At 47.2% G+C, this 25,049-nt stretch overlaps 35 non-coding genes across 35 annotated transcripts; all 35 read right to left on the bottom strand.

Annotated features, from left to right (window-relative positions):
- Window positions 1-37: 37 nt before the first annotated feature.
- Window positions 38-110, bottom strand: TRNAV-AAC (transfer RNA valine (anticodon AAC)). The gene has a single exon. It is a non-coding gene; the product is annotated as a tRNA-Val (tRNA).
- Window positions 111-496: 386 nt separating this feature from the next.
- On the bottom strand, window positions 497-568 carry TRNAP-AGG (transfer RNA proline (anticodon AGG)). The gene has a single exon. It is a non-coding gene; the product is annotated as a tRNA-Pro (tRNA).
- Window positions 569-1,009: 441 nt separating this feature from the next.
- TRNAV-UAC (transfer RNA valine (anticodon UAC)) lies at window positions 1,010-1,082 on the bottom strand. Its single transcript has one exon. It is a non-coding gene; the product is annotated as a tRNA-Val (tRNA).
- Window positions 1,083-2,476: 1,394 nt separating this feature from the next.
- Window positions 2,477-2,588, bottom strand: TRNAL-CAA (transfer RNA leucine (anticodon CAA)). Its single transcript has 2 exons — window positions 2,551-2,588; window positions 2,477-2,522 (listed from the first exon to the last, which is right to left on the bottom strand). It is a non-coding gene; the product is annotated as a tRNA-Leu (tRNA).
- Window positions 2,589-2,876: 288 nt separating this feature from the next.
- TRNAV-AAC (transfer RNA valine (anticodon AAC)) lies at window positions 2,877-2,949 on the bottom strand. The gene has a single exon. It is a non-coding gene; the product is annotated as a tRNA-Val (tRNA).
- A 386-nt stretch (window positions 2,950-3,335) lies between these two features.
- On the bottom strand, window positions 3,336-3,407 carry TRNAP-AGG (transfer RNA proline (anticodon AGG)). The gene has a single exon. It is a non-coding gene; the product is annotated as a tRNA-Pro (tRNA).
- Window positions 3,408-3,848: 441 nt separating this feature from the next.
- Window positions 3,849-3,921, bottom strand: TRNAV-UAC (transfer RNA valine (anticodon UAC)). The gene has a single exon. It is a non-coding gene; the product is annotated as a tRNA-Val (tRNA).
- A 385-nt stretch (window positions 3,922-4,306) lies between these two features.
- On the bottom strand, window positions 4,307-4,378 carry TRNAP-CGG (transfer RNA proline (anticodon CGG)). Its single transcript has one exon. It is a non-coding gene; the product is annotated as a tRNA-Pro (tRNA).
- Window positions 4,379-5,315: 937 nt separating this feature from the next.
- TRNAL-CAA (transfer RNA leucine (anticodon CAA)) lies at window positions 5,316-5,427 on the bottom strand. The gene is made up of 2 exons: window positions 5,390-5,427; window positions 5,316-5,361 (listed from the first exon to the last, which is right to left on the bottom strand). It is a non-coding gene; the product is annotated as a tRNA-Leu (tRNA).
- Window positions 5,428-6,162: 735 nt separating this feature from the next.
- Window positions 6,163-6,234, bottom strand: TRNAP-AGG (transfer RNA proline (anticodon AGG)). Its single transcript has one exon. It is a non-coding gene; the product is annotated as a tRNA-Pro (tRNA).
- Window positions 6,235-8,142: 1,908 nt separating this feature from the next.
- On the bottom strand, window positions 8,143-8,254 carry TRNAL-CAA (transfer RNA leucine (anticodon CAA)). The gene is made up of 2 exons: window positions 8,217-8,254; window positions 8,143-8,188 (listed from the first exon to the last, which is right to left on the bottom strand). It is a non-coding gene; the product is annotated as a tRNA-Leu (tRNA).
- Window positions 8,255-8,542: 288 nt separating this feature from the next.
- On the bottom strand, window positions 8,543-8,615 carry TRNAV-AAC (transfer RNA valine (anticodon AAC)). The gene has a single exon. It is a non-coding gene; the product is annotated as a tRNA-Val (tRNA).
- A 386-nt stretch (window positions 8,616-9,001) lies between these two features.
- Window positions 9,002-9,073, bottom strand: TRNAP-AGG (transfer RNA proline (anticodon AGG)). Its single transcript has one exon. It is a non-coding gene; the product is annotated as a tRNA-Pro (tRNA).
- A 441-nt stretch (window positions 9,074-9,514) lies between these two features.
- TRNAV-UAC (transfer RNA valine (anticodon UAC)) lies at window positions 9,515-9,587 on the bottom strand. The gene has a single exon. It is a non-coding gene; the product is annotated as a tRNA-Val (tRNA).
- A 385-nt stretch (window positions 9,588-9,972) lies between these two features.
- On the bottom strand, window positions 9,973-10,044 carry TRNAP-CGG (transfer RNA proline (anticodon CGG)). The gene has a single exon. It is a non-coding gene; the product is annotated as a tRNA-Pro (tRNA).
- Window positions 10,045-10,981: 937 nt separating this feature from the next.
- TRNAL-CAA (transfer RNA leucine (anticodon CAA)) lies at window positions 10,982-11,093 on the bottom strand. The gene is made up of 2 exons: window positions 11,056-11,093; window positions 10,982-11,027 (listed from the first exon to the last, which is right to left on the bottom strand). It is a non-coding gene; the product is annotated as a tRNA-Leu (tRNA).
- A 288-nt stretch (window positions 11,094-11,381) lies between these two features.
- On the bottom strand, window positions 11,382-11,454 carry TRNAV-AAC (transfer RNA valine (anticodon AAC)). Its single transcript has one exon. It is a non-coding gene; the product is annotated as a tRNA-Val (tRNA).
- Window positions 11,455-11,840: 386 nt separating this feature from the next.
- On the bottom strand, window positions 11,841-11,912 carry TRNAP-AGG (transfer RNA proline (anticodon AGG)). Its single transcript has one exon. It is a non-coding gene; the product is annotated as a tRNA-Pro (tRNA).
- Window positions 11,913-12,353: 441 nt separating this feature from the next.
- Window positions 12,354-12,426, bottom strand: TRNAV-UAC (transfer RNA valine (anticodon UAC)). Its single transcript has one exon. It is a non-coding gene; the product is annotated as a tRNA-Val (tRNA).
- Window positions 12,427-13,820: 1,394 nt separating this feature from the next.
- TRNAL-CAA (transfer RNA leucine (anticodon CAA)) lies at window positions 13,821-13,932 on the bottom strand. The gene is made up of 2 exons: window positions 13,895-13,932; window positions 13,821-13,866 (listed from the first exon to the last, which is right to left on the bottom strand). It is a non-coding gene; the product is annotated as a tRNA-Leu (tRNA).
- A 735-nt stretch (window positions 13,933-14,667) lies between these two features.
- Window positions 14,668-14,739, bottom strand: TRNAP-AGG (transfer RNA proline (anticodon AGG)). Its single transcript has one exon. It is a non-coding gene; the product is annotated as a tRNA-Pro (tRNA).
- Window positions 14,740-15,180: 441 nt separating this feature from the next.
- Window positions 15,181-15,253, bottom strand: TRNAV-UAC (transfer RNA valine (anticodon UAC)). Its single transcript has one exon. It is a non-coding gene; the product is annotated as a tRNA-Val (tRNA).
- A 385-nt stretch (window positions 15,254-15,638) lies between these two features.
- Window positions 15,639-15,710, bottom strand: TRNAP-CGG (transfer RNA proline (anticodon CGG)). The gene has a single exon. It is a non-coding gene; the product is annotated as a tRNA-Pro (tRNA).
- A 937-nt stretch (window positions 15,711-16,647) lies between these two features.
- On the bottom strand, window positions 16,648-16,759 carry TRNAL-CAA (transfer RNA leucine (anticodon CAA)). Its single transcript has 2 exons — window positions 16,722-16,759; window positions 16,648-16,693 (listed from the first exon to the last, which is right to left on the bottom strand). It is a non-coding gene; the product is annotated as a tRNA-Leu (tRNA).
- Window positions 16,760-17,494: 735 nt separating this feature from the next.
- On the bottom strand, window positions 17,495-17,566 carry TRNAP-AGG (transfer RNA proline (anticodon AGG)). Its single transcript has one exon. It is a non-coding gene; the product is annotated as a tRNA-Pro (tRNA).
- A 441-nt stretch (window positions 17,567-18,007) lies between these two features.
- Window positions 18,008-18,080, bottom strand: TRNAV-UAC (transfer RNA valine (anticodon UAC)). The gene has a single exon. It is a non-coding gene; the product is annotated as a tRNA-Val (tRNA).
- A 385-nt stretch (window positions 18,081-18,465) lies between these two features.
- Window positions 18,466-18,537, bottom strand: TRNAP-CGG (transfer RNA proline (anticodon CGG)). Its single transcript has one exon. It is a non-coding gene; the product is annotated as a tRNA-Pro (tRNA).
- Window positions 18,538-19,474: 937 nt separating this feature from the next.
- On the bottom strand, window positions 19,475-19,586 carry TRNAL-CAA (transfer RNA leucine (anticodon CAA)). The gene is made up of 2 exons: window positions 19,549-19,586; window positions 19,475-19,520 (listed from the first exon to the last, which is right to left on the bottom strand). It is a non-coding gene; the product is annotated as a tRNA-Leu (tRNA).
- A 288-nt stretch (window positions 19,587-19,874) lies between these two features.
- TRNAV-AAC (transfer RNA valine (anticodon AAC)) lies at window positions 19,875-19,947 on the bottom strand. Its single transcript has one exon. It is a non-coding gene; the product is annotated as a tRNA-Val (tRNA).
- Window positions 19,948-20,333: 386 nt separating this feature from the next.
- Window positions 20,334-20,405, bottom strand: TRNAP-AGG (transfer RNA proline (anticodon AGG)). The gene has a single exon. It is a non-coding gene; the product is annotated as a tRNA-Pro (tRNA).
- Window positions 20,406-20,846: 441 nt separating this feature from the next.
- On the bottom strand, window positions 20,847-20,919 carry TRNAV-UAC (transfer RNA valine (anticodon UAC)). Its single transcript has one exon. It is a non-coding gene; the product is annotated as a tRNA-Val (tRNA).
- Window positions 20,920-22,313: 1,394 nt separating this feature from the next.
- TRNAL-CAA (transfer RNA leucine (anticodon CAA)) lies at window positions 22,314-22,425 on the bottom strand. Its single transcript has 2 exons — window positions 22,388-22,425; window positions 22,314-22,359 (listed from the first exon to the last, which is right to left on the bottom strand). It is a non-coding gene; the product is annotated as a tRNA-Leu (tRNA).
- A 288-nt stretch (window positions 22,426-22,713) lies between these two features.
- On the bottom strand, window positions 22,714-22,786 carry TRNAV-AAC (transfer RNA valine (anticodon AAC)). Its single transcript has one exon. It is a non-coding gene; the product is annotated as a tRNA-Val (tRNA).
- A 386-nt stretch (window positions 22,787-23,172) lies between these two features.
- TRNAP-AGG (transfer RNA proline (anticodon AGG)) lies at window positions 23,173-23,244 on the bottom strand. Its single transcript has one exon. It is a non-coding gene; the product is annotated as a tRNA-Pro (tRNA).
- Window positions 23,245-23,685: 441 nt separating this feature from the next.
- On the bottom strand, window positions 23,686-23,758 carry TRNAV-UAC (transfer RNA valine (anticodon UAC)). Its single transcript has one exon. It is a non-coding gene; the product is annotated as a tRNA-Val (tRNA).
- Between the last annotated feature and the right edge of the window lie 1,291 nt (window positions 23,759-25,049).

Raw genomic sequence — 25,049 nt, 5'->3', positions numbered from 1 at the left:
GTTTTAGAGGGTGCACATAAAAGCAGCTCATGCACAGTGTTTCTGCCCGGTCTCGAACCGGGGACCTTTCGCGTGTTAGGCGAACGTGATGACCACTACACTACAGAAACTCACTTGCTGTGTTTTACTGTTAGAGCAAGGTTCCTCTCAAGGATTCTCTCTACTTCTATTCTGCTGTATCAGCAGCCACTCAGAAAGCGGGGAGCAAGTGTGAAAACTGCAGAGATATCAGCCAACATGCTTGCAATTAGACGTATTAAAAATTGACTTATGCAGGCATCGACAGACAAATATCTGATGCCTAAATGCCAGCAAGTACACCTTGGGAAAGCATCACCTGGGACACACACAGAATAAGCATGAAGGTAGAAAAAGCATGGTGATCCATGTTTCTTCTGAGGTTCAAAATATTTTGTGCAACAATGCCGTGAGTGTAATGAGAAATAGTCAGGCATTGTGAGTTTTGAGTAGGATTCGTATGTTTACCTCTGAAAAAGGGCTCGTCCGGGATTTGAACCCGGGACCTCTCGCACCCTAAGCGAGAATCATACCCCTAGACCAACGAGCCGAGGCACACAAGAGTCGCCTTTCGCACCGGCTCCGGGGGTTATTGGCAGCGAGTTAGTGAATGCTTCACCCAAAGCAAGCAACTGCACATGCTGCTCTCTTCTGCAATATGGTTGCTGTCTTTTCCATGGCCGTCATCGAACAAGAAATGAAAATGCCTCTATCCTTCAGACATTTTGTTTGTTCTAGGTGTATGCTCTCGGTGAGGTCAATAAAACCATTTCTGCTCTCATGCCTTGCTTTCATGAAGTAGGCCCAACCTTCAGTACACAAGGACGTGCAAACGAATAGCGCAAACTATCGTCACTTCTCTTTTTGAGCTGTCACTGATGCCCCTGGAGCACAGTACATCACGCTGGTGAGGGATAGACAGCTTCCATTATCTCAGCTTTCCTATAAGTTGAGAGAGTAAATGCAAACTGTGTGAAAAACAGAAAGCTGCTGTTTCTGCCCGGTCTCGAACCAGGGACCTTTCGCGTGTAAAGCGAACGTGATAACCACTACACTACAGAAACAGACACGCTTGCACGAATCTTCTTGGCATGTAGTGGGCTGGAATGCACAGACCAAGGGCCAATGTCCATGAAGCTCAAAGTTGGACCCTCCTTACCCGATCTCTTTCTTTGGAAGAAAGGAACGAGGACCACTTTTATTCCAAAAGGCGATTTTAAAACCATACCTGAAATCACACTAGAAAAACACTTTGCATTTAATTTTCCTACACTGATGGTCCACCCCAGAAAAGCAGTTGCAAAGAAGTCCGGCACTGAAATTCTATACGCCAAAAGTGGGAAATAGCGTAGAGGGAAAGGAACTTTCTCACCATACACGGCGTCTTATAGCATTGAAAAGAAGAAATGGCCCTATATAATAAGCAGCCTAAAAATAATTCCACAGCATGGGCTCGTCCGGGATTTGAAACCGGGACCTCTCGCACCCGAAGCGAGAATCATACCCCTAGACCAACGAGCCTGATTCCCCAGTCGGCATTTTAAGCAATTTCTGATGCGTCTTTCAGAAACAAAGCAGGGCTATTTGGCTGCTCTCTCTCTATGTGAACCACACAAAGTCATGTTTTCTCTCAAGGTGTTGTTTTTTTCACTCTTGCAAGGAAGGGATCAGTCGATATCCTAGCTGCCAGAGAGCAGAAAAAAGGCGCTGATGAGAACTGCAGGCACTTTCTGGCACTTGTACTCCTCTGCAAGTCCTGGACACTTACCCCATAGACTTCCACCCCAGATGCAAGGGAGGGCCTGCCAATTCTTGCTCCTAAGACAGAGGCATTTGATTCTTGGATTAAAACACGCTCACTCAGCGCTCGATCAGGCTCGATCAGGCGAGATTTATATGAGTGGCTCGCAGGACTGAAACACTCACCTGGGAGCCCCAGGGTGGCTGAATTCCCAGTATGGCCATTGTTGGGCAAATCACCTCCTTTCCTCCTGCCTCAATCTAGAATTGGCTGCAAATCACAAGATAGAGTTCAATGTCCGTGTGTACTGCCTACTCCCAGCTACCTCTCTGTCTTCCTTATGTAAATTAAAATTCGCAAGGGGGGACCAATGACAATCTGCTCCTCCCACATAACCAGGAAGCCCTGTTGAACATGTCTGCCTGTGTTGTTGCAGGGACAGTGCCTTCTCCGCCCAAAAGGTGGCAGGAGAGCCTCACAACAAAGATGGGATCAACTGCTTAATGAGAAACCAGCACGGCAGTTTGTGTGATGGAGTGCAAATTTAACGGAAGGTGTGCCTGAGGTGTCCCTTCCAGGAATACATGGAATTGTGATTGAGGGACCAGCCTGATCGTTGGTGGATTTCTCGTCATATGTTACAGGTCCGTGCAAAGATTGTGGTGTGTGGGGAATGCACTGCAAAAAACAGGACGATTTAAGGGTGTAAAAGAAACCTGTCAGAAGTGGGATTTGAACCCACGCCTCCATGAGGAGACCAGAAGTCTCAGTTGCACTGAAGATCAAGCTCTCTTGAGTCTGGCGCCTTAGACCACTCGGCCATCCTGACAGCCCTGGGTGTGCACAGATCTGACTCTTCTGACTGCACCTGCCAATGTTTGCACTTACAACGTTCACAGCAATGTCACAAGTGTAAAGACCCCACAATACAACATGGCATGACAAAAAAAAAGCTAGGCACAAGAGCGACCACTGATGGATGCGGATTAATTTGTTTCGTCTTGCAAAAGTAAAGGAAGTTTCCCACGGCTCGCTGGGTTCAAGGACCGCCTCTTCTTAAGCTTGCATTGAGATAATAAGGTTTTAGAGGGTGCACATAAAAGCAGCTCATGCACAGTGTTTCTGCCCGGTCTCGAACCGGGGACCTTTCGCGTGTTAGGCGAACGTGATGACCACTACACTACAGAAACTCACTTGCTGTGTTTTACTGTTAGAGCAAGGTTCCTCTCAAGGATTCTCTCTACTTCTATTCTGCTGTATCAGCAGCCACTCAGAAAGCGAGGAGCAAGTGTGAAAACTGCAGAGATATCAGCCAACATGCTTGCAATTAGACGTATTAAAAATTGACTTATGCAGGCATCGACAGACAAATATCTGATGCCTAAATGCCAGCAAGTACACCTTGGGAAAGCATCACCTGGGACACACACAGAATAAGCATGAAGGCAGAAAAAGCATGGTGATCCATGTTTCTTCTGAGGTTCAAAATATTTTGTGCAACAATGCCGTGAGTGTAATGAGAAATAGTCAGGCATTGTGAGTTTTGAGTAGGATTCGTATGTTTACCTCTGAAAAAGGGCTCGTCCGGGATTTGAACCCGGGACCTCTCGCACCCTAAGCGAGAATCATACCCCTAGACCAACGAGCCGAGGCACACAAGAGTCGCCTTTCGCACCGGCTCCGGGGGTTATTGGCAGCGAGTTAGTGAATGCTTCACCCAAAGCAAGCAACTGCACATGCTGCTCTCTTCTGCAATATGGTTGCTGTCTTTTCCATGGCCGTCATCGAACAAGAAATGAAAATGCCTCTATCCTTCAGACATTTTGTTTGTTCTAGGTGTATGCTCTCGGTGAGGTCAATAAAACCATTTCTGCTCTCATGCCTTGCTTTCATGAAGTAGGCCCAACCTTCAGTACACAAGGACGTGCAAACGAATAGCGCAAACTATCGTCACTTCTCTTTTTGAGCTGTCACTGATGCCCCTGGAGCACAGTACATCACGCTGGTGAGGGATAGACAGCTTCCATTATCTCAGCTTTCCTATAAGTTGAGAGAGTAAATGCAAACTGTGTGAAAAACAGAAAGCTGCTGTTTCTGCCCGGTCTCGAACCAGGGACCTTTCGCGTGTAAAGCGAACGTGATAACCACTACACTACAGAAACAGACACGCTTGCACGAATCTTCTTGGCATGTAGTGGGCTGGAATGCACAGACCAAGGGCCAATGTCCATGAAGCTCAAAGTTGGACCCTCCTTACCCGATCTCTTTCTTTGGAAGAAAGGAACGAGGACCACTTTTATTCCAAAAGGCGATTTTAAAACCATACCTGAAATCACACTAGAAAAACACTTTGCATTTAATTTTCCTACACTGATGGTCCACCCCAGAAAAGCAGTTGCAAAGAAGTCCGGCACTGAAATTCTATACGCCAAAAGTGGGAAATAGCGTAGAGGGAAAGGAACTTTCTCACCATACACGGCGTCTTATAGCATTGAAAAGAAGAAATGGCCCTATATAATAAGCAGCCTAAAAATAATTCCACAGCATGGGCTCGTCCGGGATTTGAACCCGGGACCTCTCGCACCCGAAGCGAGAATCATACCCCTAGACCAACGAGCCTGATTCCCCAGTCGGCATTTTAAGCAATTTCTGATGCGTCTTTCAGAAACAAAGCAGGGCTATTTGGCTGCTCTCTCTCTATGTGAACCACACAAAGTCATGTTTTCTCTCAAGGTGTTGTTTTTTTCACTCTTGCAAGGAAGGGATCAGTCGATATCCTAGCTGCCAGAGAGCAGAAAAAAGGCGCTGATGAGAACTGCAGGCACTTTCTGGCACTTGTACTCCTCTGCAAGTCCTGGACACTTACCCCATAGACTTCCACCCCAGATGCAAGGGAGGGCCTGCCAATTCTTGCTCCTAAGACAGAGGCATTTGATTCTTGGATTCAAACACGCTCACTCAGCGCTCGATCAGGCTCGATCAGGCGAGATTTATATGAGTGGCTCGCAGGACTGAAACACTCACCTGGGAGCCCCAGGGTGGCTGAATTCCCAGTATGGCCATTGTTGGGCAAATCACCTCCTTTCCTCCTGCCTCAATCTAGAATTGGCTGCAAATCACAAGATAGAGTTCAATGTCCATGTGTACTGCCTACTCCCAGCTACCTCTCTGTCTTCCTTATGTAAATTAAAATTCGCAAGGGGGGACCAATGACAATCTGCTCCTCCCACATAACCAGGAAGCCCTGTTGAACATGTCTGCCTGTGTTGTTGCAGGGACAGTGCCTTCTCCGCCCAAAAGGTGGCAGGAGAGCCTCACAACAAAGATGGGATCAACTGCTTAATGAGAAACCAGCACGGCAGTTTGTGTGATGGAGTGCAAATTTAACGGAAGGTGTGCCTGAGGTGTCCCTTCCAGGAATACATGGAATTGTGATTGAGGGACCAGCCTGATCGTTGGTGGATTTCTCGTCATATGTTACAGGTCCGTGCAAAGATTGTGGTGTGTGGGGAATGCACTGCAAAAAACAGGACGATTTAAGGGTGTAAAAGAAACCTGTCAGAAGTGGGATTTGAACCCACGCCTCCATGAGGAGACCAGAAGTCTCAGTTGCACTGAAGATCAAGCTCTCTTGAGTCTGGCGCCTTAGACCACTCGGCCATCCTGACAGCCCTGGGTGTGCACAGATCTGACTCTTCTGACTGCACCTGCCAATGTTTGCCCTTACAACGTTCACAGCAATGTCACAAGTGTAAAGACCCCACAATACAACATGGCATGACAAAAAAAAAGCTAGGCACAAGAGCGACCACTGATGGATGCGGATTAATTTGTTTCGTCTTGCAAAAGTAAAGGAAGTTTCCCACGGCTCGCTGGGTTCAAGGACCGCCTCTTCTTAAGCTTGCATTGAGATAATAAGGTTTTAGAGGGTGCACATAAAAGCAGCTCATGCACAGTCTCGAACCGGGGACCTTTCGCGTGTTAGGCGAACGTGATGACCACTACACTACAGAAACTCACTTGCTGTGTTTTACTGTTAGAGCAAGGTTCCTCTCAAGGATTCTCTCTACTTCTATTCTGCTGTATCAGCAGCCACTCAGAAAGCGAGGAGCAAGTGTGAAAACTGCAGAGATATCAGCCAACATGCTTGCAATTAGACGTATTAAAAATTGACTTATGCAGGCATCGACAGACAAATATCTGATGCCTAAATGCCAGCAAGTACACCTTGGGAAAGCATCACCTGGGACACACACAGACTAAGCATGAAGGCAGAAAAAGCATGGTGATCCATGTTTCTTCTGAGGTTCAAAAATATTTTGTGCAACAATGCGGCGAGTGTAATGAGAAATAGTCAGGCATTGTGAGTTTTGAGTAGGATTCGTATGTTTACCTCTGAAAAAGGGCTCGTCCGGGATTTGAACCCGGGACCTCTCGCACCCTAAGCGAGAATCATACCCCTAGACCAACGAGCCGAGGCACACAAGAGTCGCCATTCGCACCGGCTCCGGGGGTTATTGGCAGCGAGTTAGTGAATGCTTCACCCAAAGCAAGCAACTGCACATGCTGCTCTCTTCTGCAATATGGTTGCTGTCTTTTCCATGGCCGTCATCGAACAAGAAATGAAAATGCCTCTATCCTTCAGACATTTTGTTTGTTCTAGGTGTATGCTCTCGGTGAGGTCAATAAAACCATTTCTGCTCTCATGCCTTGCTTTCATGAAGTAGGCCCAACCTTCAGTACACAAGGACGTGCAAACGAATAGCGCAAACTATCGTCACTTATCTTTTTGAGCTGTCACTGATGCCCCTGGAGCACAGTACATCACGCTGGTGAGGGATAGACAGCTTCCATTATCTCAGCTTTCCTATAAGTTGAGAGAGTAAATGCAAACTGTGTGAAAAACAGAAAGCTGCTGTTTCTGCCCGGTCTCGAAACAGGGACCTTTCGCGTGTAAAGCGAACGTGATAACCACTACACTACAGAAACAGACACGCTTGCACGAATCTTCTTGGCATGTAGTGGGCTGGAATGCACAGACCAAGGGCCAATGTCCATGAAGCTCAAAGTTGGACCCTCCTTACCCGATCTCTTTCTTTGGAAGAAAGGAACGAGGACCACTTTTATTCCAAAAGGCGATTTTAAAACCATACCTGAAATCACACTAGAAAAACACTTTGCATTTAATTTTCCTACACTGATGGTCCACCCCAGAAAAGCAGTTGCAAAGAAGTCCGGTACTGAAATTCTATACGCCAAAAGTGGGAAATAGCGTAGAGGGAAAGGAACTTTCTCACCATACACGGCGTCTTATAGCATTGAAAAGAAGAAATGGCCCTATATAATAAGCAGCCTAAAAATAATTCCACAGCATGGGCTCGTCTGGGATTTGAACCCGGGACCTCTCGCACCCGAAGCGAGAATCATACCCCTAGACCAACGAGCCTGATTCCCCAGTCGGCATTTTAAGCAATTTCTGATGCATCTTTCAGAAACAAAGCAGGGCTATTTGGCTGCTCTCTCTCTATGTGAACCACACAAAGTCATGTTTTCTCTCAAGGTGTTGTTTTTTTCACTCTTGCAAGGAAGGGATCAGTCGATATCCTAGCTGCCAGAGAGCAGAAAAAAGGCGCTGATGAGAACTGCAGGCACTTTCTGGCACTTGTACTCCTCTGCAAGTCCTGGACACTTACCCCATAGACTTCCACCCCAGATGCAAGGGAGGGCCTGCCAATTCTTGCTCCTAAGACAGAGGCATTTGATTCTTGGATTCAAACACGCTCACTCAGCGCTCGATCAGGCTCGATCAGGCGAGATTTATATGAGTGGCTCGCAGGACTGAAACACTCACCTGGGAGCCCCAGGGTGGCTGAATTCCCAGTATGGCCATTGTTGGGCAAATCACCTCCTTTCCTCCTGCCTCAATCTAGAATTGGCTGCAAATCACAAGATAGAGTTCAATGTCCGTGTGTACTGCCTACTCCCAGCTACCTCTCTGTCTTCCTTATGTAAATTAAAATTAGCAAGGGGGGACCAATGACAATCTGCTCCTCCCACATAACCAGGAAGCCCTGTTGAACATGTCTGCCTGTGTTGTTGCAGGGACAGTGCCTTCTCCGCCCAAAAGGTGGCAGGAGAGCCTCACAACAAAGATGGGATCAACTGCTTAATGAGAAACCAGCACGGCAGTTTGTGTGATGGAGTGCAAATTTAACGGAAGGTGTGCCTGAGGTGTCCCTTCCAGGAATACATGGAATTGTGATTGAGGGACCAGCCTGATCGTTGGTGGATTTCTCGTCATATGTTACAGGTCCGTGCAAAGATTGTGGTGTGTGGGGAATGCACTGCAAAAAACAGGACGATTTAAGGGTGTAAAAGAAACCTGTCAGAAGTGGGATTTGAACCCACGCCTCCATGAGGAGACCAGAAGTCTCAGTTGCACTGAAGATCAAGCTCTCTTGAGTCTGGCGCCTTAGACCACTCGGCCATCCTGACAGCCCTGGGTGTGCACAGATCTGACTCTTCTGACTGCACCTGCCAATGTTTGCACTTACAACGTTCACAGCAATGTCACAAGTGTAAAGACCCCACAATACAACATGGCATGAGAAAAAAAAAGCTAGGCACAAGAGCGACCACTGATGGATGCGGATTAATTTGTTTCGTCTTGCAAAAGTAAAGGAAGTTTCCCACGGCTCGCTGGGTTCAAGGACCGCCTCTTCTTAAGCTTGCATTGAGATAATAAGGTTTTAGAGGGTGCACATAAAAGCAGCTCATGCACAGTGTTTCTGCCCGGTCTCGAACCGGGGACCTTTCGCGTGTTAGGCGAACGTGATGACCACTACACTACAGAAACTCACTTGCTGTGTTTTACTGTTAGAGCAAGGTTCCTCTCAAGGATTCTCTCTACTTCTATTCTGCTGTATCAGCAGCCACTCAGAAAGCGAGGAGCAAGTGTGAAAACTGCAGAGATATCAGCCAACATGCTTGCAATTAGACGTATTAAAAATTGACTTATGCAGGCATCGACAGACAAATATCTGATGCCTAAATGCCAGCAAGTACACCTTGGGAAAGCATCACCTGGGACACACACAGACTAAGCATGAAGGCAGAAAAAGCATGGTGATCCATGTTTCTTCTGAGGTTCAAAATATTTTGTGCAACAATGCGGCGAGTGTAATGAGAAATAGTCAGGCATTGTGAGTTTTGAGTAGGATTCGTATGTTTACCTCTGAAACAGGGCTCGTCCGGGATTTGAACCCGGGACCTCTCGCACCCTAAGCGAGAATCATACCCCTAGACCAACGAGCCGAGGCACACAAGAGTCGCCTTTCGCACCGGCTCCGGGGGTTATTGGCAGCGAGTTAGTGAATGCTTCACCCAAAGCAAGCAACTGCACATGCTGCTCTCTTCTGCAATATGGTTGCTGTCTTTTCCATGGCCGTCATCGAACAAGAAATGAAAATGCCTCTATCCTTCAGACATTTTGTTTGTTCTAGGTGTATGCTCTCGGTGAGGTCAATAAAACCATTTCTGCTCTCATGCCTTGCTTTCATGAAGTAGGCCCAACCTTCAGTACACAAGGACGTGCAAACGAATAGCGCAAACTATCGTCACTTCTCTTTTTGAGCTGTCACTGATGCCCCTGGAGCACAGTACATCACGCTGGTGAGGGATAGACAGCTTCCATTATCTCAGCTTTCCTATAAGTTGAGAGAGTAAATGCAAACTGTGTGAAAAACAGAAAGCTGCTGTTTCTGCCCGGTCTCGAACCAGGGACCTTTCGCGTGTAAAGCGAACGTGATAACCACTACACTACAGAAACAGACACGCTTGCACGAATCTTCTTGGCATGTAGTGGGCTGGAATGCACAGACCAAGGGCCAATGTCCATGAAGCTCAAAGTTGGACCCTCCTTACCCGATCTCTTTCTTTGGAAGAAAGGAACGAGGACCACTTTTATTCCAAAAGGCGATTTTAAAACCATATCTGAAATCACACTAGAAAAACACTTTGCATTTAATTTTCCTACACTGATGGTCCACCCCAGAAAAGCAGTTGCAAAGAAGTCCGGCACTGAAATTCTATACGCCAAAAGTGGGAAATAGCGTAGAGGGAAAGGAACTTTCTCACCATACACGGCGTCTTATAGCATTGAAAAGAAGAAATGGCCCTATATAATAAGCAGCCTAAAAATAATTCCACAGCATGGGCTCGTCCGGGATTTGAACCCGGGACCTCTCGCACCCGAAGCGAGAATCATACCCCTAGACCAACGAGCCTGATTCCCCAGTTGGCATTTTAAGCAATTTCTGATGCGTCTTTCAGAAACAAAGCAGGGCTATTTGGCTGCTCTCTCTCTATGTGAACCACACAAAGTCATGTTTTCTCTCAAGGTGTTGTTTTTTTCACTCTTGCAAGGAAGGGATCAGTCGATATCCTAGCTGCCAGAGAGCAGAAAAAAGGCGCTGATGAGAACTGCAGGCACTTTCTGGCACTTGTACTCCTCTGCAAGTCCTGGACACTTACCCCATAGACTTCCACCCCAGATGCAAGGGAGGGCCTGCCAATTCTTGCTCCTAAGACAGAGGCATTTGATTCTTGGATTCAAACACGCTCACTCAGCGCTCGATCAGGCTCGATCAGGCGAGATTTATATGAGTGGCTCGCAGGACTGAAACACTCACCTGGGAGCCCCAGGGTGGCTGAATTCCCAGTATGGCCATTGTTGGGCAAATCACCTCCTTTCCTCCTGCCTCAATCTAGAATTGGCTGCAAATCACAAGATAGAGTTCAATGTCCGTGTGTACTGCCTACTCCCAGCTACCTCTCTGTCTTCCTTATGTAAATTAAAATTCGCAAGGGGGGACCAATGACAATCTGCTCCTCCCACATAACCAGGAAGCCCTGTTGAACATGTCTGCCTGTGTTGTTGCAGGGACAGTGCCTTCTCCGCCCAAAAGGTGGCAGGAGAGCCTCACAACAAAGATGGGATCAACTGCTTAATGAGAAACCAGCACGGCAGTTTGTGTGATGGAGTGCAAATTTAACGGAAGGTGTGCCTGAGGTGTCCCTTCCAGGAATACATGGAATTGTGATTGAGGGACCAGCCTGATCGTTGGTGGATTTCTCGTCATATGTTACAGGTCCGTGCAAAGATTGTGGTGTGTGGGGAATGCACTGCAAAAAACAGGACGATTTAAGGGTGTAAAAGAAACCTGTCAGAAGTGGGATTTGAACCCACGCCTCCATGAGGAGACCAGAAGTCTCAGTTGCACTGAAGATCAAGCTCTCTTGAGTCTGGCGCCTTAGACCACTCGGCCATCCTGACAGCCCTGGGTGTGCACAGATCTGACTCTTCTGACTGCACCTGCCAATGTTTGCACTTACAACGTTCACAGCAATGTCACAAGTGTAAAGACCCCACAATACAACATGGCATGACAAAAAAAAAGCTAGGCACAAGAGCGACCACTGATGGATGCGGATTAATTTGTTTCGTCTTGCAAAAGTAAAGGAAGTTTCCCACGGCTCGCTGGGTTCAAGGACCGCCTCTTCTTAAGCTTGCATTGAGATAATAAGGTTTTAGAGGGTGCACATAAAAGCAGCTCATGCACAGTGTTTCTGCCCGGTCTCGAACCGGGGACCTTTCGCGTGTTAGGCGAACGTGATGACCACTACACTACAGAAACTCACTTGCTGTGTTTTACTGTTAGAGCAAGGTTCCTCTCAAGGATTCTCTCTACTTCTATTCTGCTGTATCAGCAGCCACTCAGAAAGCGAGGAGCAAGTGTGAAAACTGCAGAGATATCAGCCAACATGCTTGCAATTAGACGTATTAAAAATTGACTTATGCAGGCATCGACAGACAAATATCTGATGCCTAAATGCCAGCAAGTACACCTTGGGAAAGCATCACCTGGGACACACACAGAATAAGCATGAAGGCAGAAAAAGCATGGTGATCCATGTTTCTTCTGAGGTTCAAAATATTTTGTGCAACAATGCCGTGAGTGTAATGAGAAATAGTCAGGCATTGTGAGTTTTGAGTAGGATTCGTATGTTTACCTCTGAAAAAGGGCTCGTCCGGGATTTGAACCCGGGACCTCTCGCACCCTAAGCGAGAATCATACCCCTAGACCAACGAGCCGAGGCACACAAGAGTCGCCTTTCGCACCGGCTCCGGGGGTTATTGGCAGCGAGTTAGTGAATGCTTCACCCAAAGCAAGCAACTGCACATGCTGCTCTCTTCTGCAATATGGTTGCTGTCTTTTCCATGGCCGTCATCGAACAAGAAATGAAAATGCCTCTATCCTTCAGACATTTTGTTTGTTCTAGGTGTATGCTCTCGGTGAGGTCAATAAAACCATTTCTGCTCTCATGCCTTGCTTTCATGAAGTAGGCCCAACCTTCAGTACACAAGGACGTGCAAACGAATAGCGCAAACTATCGTCACTTCTCTTTTTGAGCTGTCACTGATGCCCCTGGAGCACAGTACATCACGCTGGTGAGGGATAGACAGCTTCCATTATCTCAGCTTTCCTATAAGTTGAGAGAGTAAATGCAAACTGAGTGAAAAACAGAAAGCTGCTGTTTCTGCCCGGTCTCGAACCAGGGACCTTTCGCGTGTAAAGCGAACGTGATAACCACTACACTACAGAAACAGACACGCTTGCACGAATCTTCTTGGCATGTAGTGGGCTGGAATGCACAGACCAAGGGCCAATGTCCATGAAGCTCAAAGTTGGACCCTCCTTACCCGATCTCTTTCTTTGGAAGAAAGGAACGAGGACCACTTTTATTCCAAAAGGCGATTTTAAAACCATACCTGAAATCACACTAGAAAAACACTTTGCATTTAATTTTCCTACACTGATGGTCCACCCCAGAAAAGCAGTTGCAAAGAAGTCCGGCACTGAAATTCTATACGCCAAAAGTGGGAAATAGCGTAGAGGGAAAGGAACTTTCTCACCATACACGGCGTCTTATAGCATTGAAAAGAAGAAATGGCCCTATATAATAAGCAGCCTAAAAATAATTCCACAGCATGGGCTCGTCCGGGATTTGAAACCGGGACCTCTCGCACCCGAAGCGAGAATCATACCCCTAGACCAACGAGCCTGATTCCCCAGTCGGCATTTTAAGCAATTTCTGATGCGTCTTTCAGAAACAAAGCAGGGCTATTTGGCTGCTCTCTCTCTATGTGAACCACACAAAGTCATGTTTTCTCTCAAGGTGTTGTTTTTTTCACTCTTGCAAGGAAGGGATCAGTCGATATCCTAGCTGCCAGAGAGCAGAAAAAAGGCGCTGATGAGAACTGCAGGCACTTTCTGGCACTTGTACTCCTCTGCAAGTCCTGGACACTTACCCCATAGACTTCCACCCCAGATGCAAGGGAGGGCCTGCCAATTCTTGCTCCTAAGACAGAGGCATTTGATTCTTGGATTCAAACACGCTCACTCAGCGCTCGATCAGGCTCGATCAGGCGAGATTTATATGAGTGGCTCGCAGGACTGAAACACTCACCTGGGAGCCCCAGGGTGGCTGAATTCCCAGTATGGCCATTGTTGGGCAAATCACCTCCTTTCCTCCTGCCTCAATCTAGAATTGGCTGCAAATCACAAGATAGAGTTCAATGTCCATGTGTACTGCCTACTCCCAGCTACCTCTCTGTCTTCCTTATGTAAATTAAAATTCGCAAGGGGGGACCAATGACAATCTGCTCCTCCCACATAACCAGGAAGCCCTGTTGAACATGTCTGCCTGTGTTGTTGCAGGGACAGTGCCTTCTCCGCCCAAAAGGTGGCAGGAGAGCCTCACAACAAAGATGGGATCAACTGCTTAATGAGAAACCAGCACGGCAGTTTGTGTGATGGAGTGCAAATTTAACGGAAGGTGTGCCTGAGGTGTCCCTTCCAGGAATACATGGAATTGTGATTGAGGGACCAGCCTGATCGTTGGTGGATTTCTCGTCATATGTTACAGGTCCGTGCAAAGATTGTGGTGTGTGGGGAATGCACTGCAAAAAACAGGACGATTTAAGGGTGTAAAAGAAACCTGTCAGAAGTGGGATTTGAACCCACGCCTCCATGAGGAGACCAGAAGTCTCAGTTGCACTGAAGATCAAGCTCTCTTGAGTCTGGCGCCTTAGACCACTCGGCCATCCTGACAGCTCTGGGTGTGCACAGATCTGACTCTTCTGACTGCACCTGCCAATGTTTGCACTTACAACGTTCACAGCAATGTCACAAGTGTAAAGACCCCACAATACAACATGGCATGACAAAAAAAAAGCTAGGCACAAGAGCGACCACTGATGGATGCGGATTAATTTGTTTCGTCTTGCAAAAGTAAAGGAAGTTTCCCACGGCTCGCTGGGTTCAAGGACCGCCTCTTCTTAAGCTTGCATTGAGATAATAAGGTTTTAGAGGGTGCACATAAAAGCAGCTCATGCACAGTCTCGAACCGGGGACCTTTCGCGTGTTAGGCGAACATGATGACCACTACACTACAGAAACTCACTTGCTGTGTTTTACTGTTAGAGCAAGGTTCCTCTCAAGGATTCTCTCTACTTCTATTCTGCTGTATCAGCAGCCACTCAGAAAGCGAGGAGCAAGTGTGAAAACTGCAGAGATATCAGCCAACATGCTTGCAATTAGACGTATTAAAAATTGACTTATGCAGGCATCGACAGACAAATATCTGATGCCTAAATGCCAGCAAGTACACCTTGGGAAAGCATCACCTGGGACACACACAGACTAAGCATGAAGGCAGAAAAAGCATGGTGATCCATGTTTCTTCTGAGGTTCAAAAATATTTTGTGCAACAATGCGGCGAGTGTAATGAGAAATAGTCAGGCATTGTGAGTTTTGAGTAGGATTCGTATGTTTACCTCTGAAAAAGGGCTCGTCCGGGATTTGAACCCGGGACCTCTCGCACCCTAAGCGAGAATCATACCCCTAGACCAACGAGCCGAGGCACACAAGAGTCGCCTTTCGCACCGGCTCCGGGGGTTATTGGCAGCGAGTTAGTGAATGCTTCACCCAAAGCAAGCAACTGCACATGCTGCTCTCTTCTGCAATATGGTTGCTGTCTTTTCCATGGCCGTCATCGAACAAGAAATGAAAATGCCTCTATCCTTCAGACATTTTGTTTGTTCTAGGTGTATGCTCTCGGTGAGGTCAATAAAACCATTTCTGCTCTCATGCCTTGCTTTCATGAAGTAGGCCCAACCTTCAGTACACAAGGACGTGCAAACGAATAGCGCAAACTATCGTCACTTCTCTTTTTGAGCTGTCACTGATGCCCCTGGAGCACAGTACATCACGCTGGTGAGGGATAGACAGCTTCCATTATCTCAGCTTTCCTATAAGTTGAGAGAGTAAATGCAAACTGTGTGAAAAACAGAAAGCTGCTGTTTCTGCCCGGTCTCGAACCAGGGACCTTTCGCGTGTAAAGCGAACGTGATAACCACTACACTACAGAAACAGACACGCTTGCACGAATCTTCTTGGCATGTAGTGGGCTGGAATGCACAGACCAAGGGCCAATGTCCATGAAGCTCAAAGTTGGACCCTCCTTACCCGATCTCTTTCTTTGGAAGAAAGGAACGAGGACCACTTTTATTCCAAAAGGCGATTTTAAAACCATACCTGAAATCACACTAGAAAAACACTTTGCATTTAATTTTCCTACACTGATGGTCCACCCCAGAAAAGCAGTTGCAAAGAAGTCCGGCACTGAAATTCTATACGCCAAAAGTGGGAAATAGCGTAGAGGGAAAGGAACTTTCTCACCATACACGAAGTCTTATAGCATTGAAAAGAAGAAATGGCCCTATATAATAAGCAGCCTAAAAATAATTCCACAGCATGGGCTCGTCCGGGATTTGAACCCGGGACCTCTCGCACCCGAAGCGAGAATCATACCCCTAGACCAACGAGCCTGATTCCCCAGTCGGCATTTTAAGCAATTTCTGATGCGTCTTTCAGAAACAAAGCAGGGCTATTTGGCTGCTCTCTCTCTATGTGAACCACACAAAGTCATGTTTTCTCTCAAGGTGTTGTTTTTTTCACTCTTGCAAGGAAGGGATCAGTCGATATCCTAGCTGCCAGAGAGCAGAAAAAAGGCGCTGATGAGAACTGCAGGCACTTTCTGGCACTTGTACTCCTCTGCAAGTCCTGGACACTTACCCCATAGACTTCCACCCCAGATGCAAGGGAGGGCCTGCCAATTCTTGCTCCTAAGACAGAGGCATTTGATTCTTGGATTCAAACACGCTCACTCAGCGCTCGATCAGGCTCGATCAGGCGAGATTTATATGAGTGGCTCGCAGGACTGAAACACTCACCTGGGAGCCCCAGGGTGGCTGAATTCCCAGTATGGCCATTGTTGGGCAAATCACCTCCTTTCCTCCTGCCTCAATCTAGAATTGGCTGCAAATCACAAGATAGAGTTCAATGTCCGTGTGTACTGCCTACTCCCAGCTACCTCTCTGTCTTCCTTATGTAAAATAAAATTCGCAAGGGGGGACCAATGACAATCTGCTCCTCCCACATAACCAGGAAGCCCTGTTGAACATGTCTGCCTGTGTTGTTGCAGGGACAGTGCCTTCTCCGCCCAAAAGGTGGCAGGAGAGCCTCACAACAAAGATGGGATCAACTGCTTAATGAGAAACCAGCACGGCAGTTTGTGTGATGGAGTGCAAATTTAACGGAAGGTGTGCCTGAGGTGTCCCTTCCAGGAATACATGGAATTGTGATTGAGGGACCAGCCTGATCGTTGGTGGATTTCTCGTCATATGTTACAGGTCCGTGCAAAGATTGTGGTGTGTGGGGAATGCACTGCAAAAAACAGGACGATTTAAGGGTGTAAAAGAAACCTGTCAGAAGTGGGATTTGAACCCACGCCTCCATGAGGAGACCAGAAGTCTCAGTTGCACTGAAGATCAAGCTCTCTTGAGTCTGGCGCCTTAGACCACTCGGCCATCCTGACAGCCCTGGGTGTGCACAGATCTGACTCTTCTGACTGCACCTGCCAATGTTTGCACTTACAACGTTCACAGCAATGTCACAAGTGTAAAGACCCCACAATACAACATGGCATGACAAAAAAAAAGCTAGGCACAAGAGCGACCACTGATGGATGCGGATTAATTTGTTTCGTCTTGCAAAAGTAAAGGAAGTTTCCCACGGCTCGCTGGGTTCAAGGACCGCCTCTTCTTAAGCTTGCATTGAGATAATAAGGTTTTAGAGGGTGCACATAAAAGCAGCTCATGCACAGTCTCGAACCGGGGACCTTTCGCGTGTTAGGCGAACGTGATGACCACTACACTACAGAAACTCACTTGCTGTGTTTTACTGTTAGAGCAAGGTTCCTCTCAAGGATTCTCTCTACTTCTATTCTGCTGTATCAGCAGCCACTCAGAAAGCGAGGAGCAAGTGTGAAAACTGCAGAGATATCAGCCAACATGCTTGCAATTAGACGTATTAAAAATTGACTTATGCAGGCATCGACAGACAAATATCTGATGCCTAAATGCCAGCAAGTACACCTTGGGAAAGCATCACCTGGGACACACACAGACTAAGCATGAAGGCAGAAAAAGCATGGTGATCCATGTTTCTTCTGAGGTTCAAAAATATTTTGTGCAACAATGCGGCGAGTGTAATGAGAAATAGTCAGGCATTGTGAGTTTTGAGTAGGATTCGTATGTTTACCTCTGAAAAAGGGCTCGTCCGGGATTTGAACCCGGGACCTCTCGCACCCTAAGCGAGAATCATACCCCTAGACCAACGAGCCGAGGCACACAAGAGTCGCCTTTCGCACCGGCTCCGGGGGTTATTGGCAGCGAGTTAGTGAATGCTTCACCCAAAGCAAGCAACTGCACATGCTGCTCTCTTCTGCAATATGGTTGCTGTCTTTTCCATGGCCGTCATCGAACAAGAAATGAAAATGCCTCTATCCTTCAGACATTTTGTTTGTTCTAGGTGTATGCTCTCGGTGAGGTCAATAAAACCATTTCTGCTCTCATGCCTTGCTTTCATGAAGTAGGCCCAACCTTCAGTACACAAGGACGTGCAAACGAATAGCGCAAACTATCGTCACTTCTCTTTTTGAGCTGTCACTGATGCCCCTGGAGCACAGTACATCACGCTGGTGAGGGATAGACAGCTTCCATTATCTCAGCTTTCCTATAAGTTGAGAGAGTAAATGCAAACTGTGTGAAAAACAGAAAGCTGCTGTTTCTGCCCGGTCTCGAACCAGGGACCTTTCGCGTGTAAAGCGAACGTGATAACCACTACACTACAGAAACAGACACGCTTGCACGAATCTTCTTGGCATGTAGTGGGCTGGAATGCACAGACCAAGGGCCAATGTCCATGAAGCTCAAAGTTGGACCCTCCTTACCCGATCTCTTTCTTTGGAAGAAAGGAACGAGGACCACTTTTATTCCAAAAGGCGATTTTAAAACCATACCTGAAATCACACTAGAAAAACACTTTGCATTTAATTTTCCTACACTGATGGTCCACCCCAGAAAAGCAGTTGCAAAGAAGTCCGGCACTGAAATTCTATACGCCAAAAGTGGGAAATTGCGTAGAGGGAAAGGAACTTTCTCACCATACACGGCGTCTTATAGCATTGAAAAGAAGAAATGGCCCTATATAATAAGCAGCCTAAAAATAATTCCACAGCATGGGCTCGTCCGGGATTTGAACCCGGGACCTCTCGCACCCGAAGCGAGAATCATACCCCTAGACCAACGAGCCTGATTCCCCAGTCGGCATTTTAAGCAATTTCTGATGCGTCTTTCAGAAACAAAGCAGGGCTATTTGGCTGCTCTCTCTCTATGTGAACCACACAAAGTCATGTTTTCTCTCAAGGTGTTGTTTTTTTCACTCTTGCAAGGAAGGGATCAGTCGATATCCTAGCTGCCAGAGAGCAGAAAAAAGGCGCTGATGAGAACTGCAGGCACTTTCTGGCACTTGTACTCCTCTGCAAGTCCTGGACACTTACCCCATAGACTTCCACCCCAGATGCAAGGGAGGGCCTGCCAATTCTTGCTCCTAAGACAGAGGCATTTGATTCTTGGATTCAAACACGCTCACTCAGCGCTCGATCAGGCTCGATCAGGCGAGATTTATATGAGTGGCTCGCAGGACTGAAACACTCACCTGGGAGCCCCAGGGTGGCTGAATTCCCAGTATGGCCATTGTTGGGCAAATCACCTCCTTTCCTCCTGCCTCAATCTAGAATTGGCTGCAAATCACAAGATAGAGTTCAATGTCCGTGTGTACTGCCTACTCCCAGCTACCTCTCTGTCTTCCTTATGTAAATTAAAATTCGCAAGGGGGGACCAATGACAATCTGCTCCTCCCACATAACCAGGAAGCCCTGTTGAACATGTCTGCCTGTGTTGTTGCAGGGACAGTGCCTTCTCCGCCCAAAAGGTGGCAGGAGAGCCTCACAACAAAGATGGGATCAACTGCTTAATGAGAAACCAGCACGGCAGTTTGTGTGATGGAGTGCAAATTTAACGGAAGGTGTGCCTGAGGTGTCCCTTCCAGGAATACATGGAATTGTGATTGAGGGACCAGCCTGATCGTTGGTGGATTTCTCGTCATATGTTACAGGTCCGTGCAAAGATTGTGGTGTGTGGGGAATGCACTGCAAAAAACAGGACGATTTAAGGGTGTAAAAGAAACCTGTCAGAAGTGGGATTTGAACCCACGCCTCCATGAGGAGACCAGAAGTCTCAGTTGCACTGAAGATCAAGCTCTCTTGAGTCTGGCGCCTTAGACCACTCGGCCATCCTGACAGCCCTGGGTGTGCACAGATCTGACTCTTCTGACTGCACCTGCCAATGTTTGCACTTACAACGTTCACAGCAATGTCACAAGTGTAAAGACCCCACAATACAACATGGCATGACAAAAAAAAAGCTAGGCACAAGAGCGACCACTGATGGATGCGGATTAATTTGTTTCGTCTTGCAAAAGTAAAGGAAGTTTCCCACGGCTCGCTGGGTTCAAGGACCGCCTCTTCTTAAGCTTGCATTGAGATAATAAGGTTTTAGAGGGTGCACATAAAAGCAGCTCATGCACAGTGTTTCTGCCCGGTCTCGAACCGGGGACCTTTCGCGTGTTAGGCGAACGTGATGACCACTACACTACAGAAACTCACTTGCTGTGTTTTACTGTTAGAGCAAGGTTCCTCTCAAGGATTCTCTCTACTTCTATTCTGCTGTATCAGCAGCCACTCAGAAAGCGAGGAGCAAGTGTGAAAACTGCAGAGATATCAGCCAACATGCTTGCAATTAGACGTATTAAAAATTGACTTATGCAGGCATCGACAGACAAATATCTGATGCCTAAATGCCAGCAAGTACACCTTGGGAAAGCATCACCTGGGACACACACAGAATAAGCATGAAGGCAGAAAAAGCATGGTGATCCATGTTTCTTCTGAGGTTCAAAATATTTTGTGCAACAATGCCGTGAGTGTAATGAGAAATAGTCAGGCATTGTGAGTTTTGAGTAGGATTCGTATGTTTACCTCTGAAAAAGGGCTCGTCCGGGATTTGAACCCGGGACCTCTCGCACCCTAAGCGAGAATCATACCCCTAGACCAACGAGCCGAGGCACACAAGAGTCGCCTTTCGCACCGGCTCCGGGGGTTATTGGCAGCGAGTTAGTGAATGCTTCACCCAAAGCAAGCAACTGCACATGCTGCTCTCTTCTGCAATATGGTTGCTGTCTTTTCCATGGCCGTCATCGAACAAGAAATGAAAATGCCTCTATCCTTCAGACATTTTGTTTGTTCTAGGTGTATGCTCTCGGTGAGGTCAATAAAACCATTTCTGCTCTCATGCCTTGCTTTCATGAAGTAGGCCCAACCTTCAGTACACAAGGACGTGCAAACGAATAGCGCAAACTATCGTCACTTCTCTTTTTGAGCTGTCACTGATGCCCCTGGAGCACAGTACATCACGCTGGTGAGGGATAGACAGCTTCCATTATCTCAGCTTTCCTATAAGTTGAGAGAGTAAATGCAAACTGTGTGAAAAACAGAAAGCTGCTGTTTCTGCCCGGTCTCGAACCAGGGACCTTTCGCGTGTAAAGCGAACGTGATAACCACTACACTACAGAAACAGACACGCTTGCACGAATCTTCTTGGCATGTAGTGGGCTGGAATGCACAGACCAAGGGCCAATGTCCATGAAGCTCAAAGTTGGACCCTCCTTACCCGATCTCTTTCTTTGGAAGAAAGGAACGAGGACCACTTTTATTCCAAAAGGCGATTTTAAAACCATACCTGAAATCACACTAGAAAAACACTTTGCATTTAATTTTCCTACACTGATGGTCCACCCCAGAAAAGCAGTTGCAAAGAAGTCCGGCACTGAAATTCTATACGCCAAAAGTGGGAAATAGCGTAGAGGGAAAGGAACTTTCTCACCATACACGGCGTCTTATAGCATTGAAAAGAAGAAATGGCCCTATATAATAAGCAGCCTAAAAATAATTCCACAGCATGGGCTCGTCCGGGATTTGAAACCGGGACCTCTCGCACCCGAAGCGAGAATCATACCCCTAGACCAACGAGCCTGATTCCCCAGTCGGCATTTTAAGCAATTTCTGATGCGTCTTTCAGAAACAAAGCAGGGCTATTTGGCTGCTCTCTCTCTATGTGAACCACACAAAGTCATGTTTTCTCTCAAGGTGTTGTTTTTTTCACTCTTGCAAGGAAGGGATCAGTCGATATCCTAGCTGCCAGAGAGCAGAAAAAAGGCGCTGATGAGAACTGCAGGCACTTTCTGGCACTTGTACTCCTCTGCAAGTCCTGGACACTTACCCCATAGACTTCCACCCCAGATGCAAGGGAGGGCCTGCCAATTCTTGCTCCTAAGACAGAGGCATTTGATTCTTGGATTCAAACACGCTCACTCAGCGCTCGATCAGGCTCGATCAGGCGAGATTTATATGAGTGGCTCGCAGGACTGAAACACTCACCTGGGAGCCCCAGGGTGGCTGAATTCCCAGTATGGCCATTGTTGGGCAAATCACCTCCTTTCCTCCTGCCTCAATCTAGAATTGGCTGCAAATCACAAGATAGAGTTCAATGTCCATGTGTACTGCCTACTCCCAGCTACCTCTCTGTCTTCCTTATGTAAATTAAAATTCGCAAGGGGGGACCAATGACAATCTGCTCCTCCCACATAACCAGGAAGCCCTGTTGAACATGTCTGCCTGTGTTGTTGCAGGGACAGTGCCTTCTCCGCCCAAAAGGTGGCAGGAGAGCCTCACAACAAAGATGGGATCAACTGCTTAATGAGAAACCAGCACGGCAGTTTGTGTGATGGAGTGCAAATTTAACGGAAGGTGTGCCTGAGGTGTCCCTTCCAGGAATACATGGAATTGTGATTGAGGGACCAGCCTGATCGTTGGTGGATTTCTCGTCATATGTTACAGGTCCGTGCAAAGATTGTGGTGTGTGGGGAATGCACTGCAAAAAACAGGACGATTTAAGGGTGTAAAAGAAACCTGTCAGAAGTGGGATTTGAACCCACGCCTCCATGAGGAGACCAGAAGTCTCAGTTGCACTGAAGATCAAGCTCTCTTGAGTCTGGCGCCTTAGACCACTCGGCCATCCTGACAGCCCTGGGTGTGCACAGATCTGACTCTTCTGACTGCACCTGCCAATGTTTGCACTTACAACGTTCACAGCAATGTCACAAGTGTAAAGACCCCACAATACAACATGGCATGACAAAAAAAAAGCTAGGCACAAGAGCGACCACTGATGGATGCGGATTAATTTGTTTCGTCTTGCAAAAGTAAAGGAAGTTTCCCACGGCTCGCTGGGTTCAAGGACCGCCTCTTCTTAAGCTTGCATTGAGATAATAAGGTTTTAGAGGGTGCACATAAAAGCAGCTCATGCACAGTGTTTCTGCCCGGTCTCGAACCGGGGACCTTTCGCGTGTTAGGCGAACGTGATGACCACTACACTACAGAAACTCACTTGCTGTGTTTTACTGTTAGAGCAAGGTTCCTCTCAAGGATTCTCTCTACTTCTATTCTGCTGTATCAGCAGCCACTCAGAAAGCGAGGAGCAAGTGTGAAAACTGCAGAGATATCAGCCAACATGCTTGCAATTAGACGTATTAAAAATTGACTTATGCAGGCATCGACAGACAAATATCTGATGCCTAAATGCCAGCAAGTACACCTTGGGAAAGCATCACCTGGGACACACACAGAATAAGCATGAAGGCAGAAAAAGCATGGTGATCCATGTTTCTTCTGAGGTTCAAAATATTTTGTGCAACAATGCCGTGAGTGTAATGAGAAATAGTCAGGCATTGTGAGTTTTGAGTAGGATTCGTATGTTTACCTCTGAAAAAGGGCTCGTCCGGGATTTGAACCCGGGACCTCTCGCACCCTAAGCGAGAATCATACCCCTAGACCAACGAGCCGAGGCACACAAGAGTCGCCTTTCGCACCGGCTCCGGGGGTTATTGGCAGCGAGTTAGTGAATGCTTCACCCAAAGCAAGCAACTGCACATGCTGCTCTCTTCTGCAATATGGTTGCTGTCTTTTCCATGGCCGTCATCGAACAAGAAATGAAAATGCCTCTATCCTTCAGACATTTTGTTTGTTCTAGGTGTATGCTCTCGGTGAGGTCAATAAAACCATTTCTGCTCTCATGCCTTGCTTTCATGAAGTAGGCCCAACCTTCAGTACACAAGGACGTGCAAACGAATAGCGCAAACTATCGTCACTTCTCTTTTTGAGCTGTCACTGATGCCCCTGGAGCACAGTACATCACGCTGGTGAGGGATAGACAGCTTCCATTATCTCAGCTTTCCTATAAGTTGAGAGAGTAAATGCAAACTGTGTGAAAAACAGAAAGCTGCTGTTTCTGCCCGGTCTCGAACCAGGGACCTTTCGCGTGTAAAGCGAACGTGATAACCACTACACTACAGAAACAGACACGCTTGCACGAATCTTCTTGGCATGTAGTGGGCTGGAATGCACAGACCAAGGGCCAATGTCCATGAAGCTCAAAGTTGGACCCTCCTTACCCGATCTCTTTCTTTGGAAGAAAGGAACGAGGACCACTTTTATTCCAAAAGGCGATTTTAAAACCATACCTGAAATCACACTAGAAAAACACTTTGCATTTAATTTTCCTACACTGATGGTCCACCCCAGAAAAGCAGTTGCAAAGAAGTCCGGCACTGAAATTCTATACGCCAAAAGTGGGAAATAGCGTAGAGGGAAAGGAACTTTCTCACCATACACGGCGTCTTATAGCATTGAAAAGAAGAAATGGCCCTATATAATAAGCAGCCTAAAAATAATTCCACAGCATGGGCTCGTCCGGGATTTGAAACCGGGACCTCTCGCACCCGAAGCGAGAATCATACCCCTAGACCAACGAGCCTGATTCCCCAGTCGGCATTTTAAGCAATTTCTGATGCGTCTTTCAGAAACAAAGCAGGGCTATTTGGCTGCTCTCTCTCTATGTGAACCACACAAAGTCATGTTTTCTCTCAAGGTGTTGTTTTTTTCACTCTTGCAAGGAAGGGATCAGTCGATATCCTAGCTGCCAGAGAGCAGAAAAAAGGCGCTGATGAGAACTGCAGGCACTTTCTGGCACTTGTACTCCTCTGCAAGTCCTGGACACTTACCCCATAGACTTCCACCCCAGATGCAAGGGAGGGCCTGCCAATTCTTGCTCCTAAGACAGAGGCATTTGATTCTTGGATTCAAACACGCTCACTCAGCGCTCGATCAGGCTCGATCAGGCGAGATTTATATGAGTGGCTCGCAGGACTGAAACACTCACCTGGGAGCCCCAGGGTGGCTGAATTCCCAGTATGGCCATTGTTGGGCAAATCACCTCCTTTCCTCCTGCCTCAATCTAGAATTGGCTGCAAATCACAAGATAGAGTTCAATGTCCATGTGTACTGCCTACTCCCAGCTACCTCTCTGTCTTCCTTATGTAAATTAAAATTCGCAAGGGGGGACCAATGACAATCTGCTCCTCCCACATAACCAGGAAGCCCTGTTGAACATGTCTGCCTGTGTTGTTGCAGGGACAGTGCCTTCTCCGCCCAAAAGGTGGCAGGAGAGCCTCACAACAAAGATGGGATCAACTGCTTAATGAGAAACCAGCACGGCAGTTTGTGTGATGGAGTGCAAATTTAACGGAAGGTGTGCCTGAGGTGTCCCTTCCAGGAATACATGGAATTGTGATTGAGGGACCAGCCTGAT

This window comes from Triturus cristatus, chromosome 10 (assembly GCF_964204655.1).
Source record: "Triturus cristatus chromosome 10, aTriCri1.1, whole genome shotgun sequence".
NCBI classification, from domain to species: Eukaryota; Metazoa; Chordata; class Amphibia; order Caudata; family Salamandridae; genus Triturus; species Triturus cristatus.
Note: the sequence above shows the minus strand (reverse complement) of the source record. Positions and strands in the feature narration are given on the sequence as shown.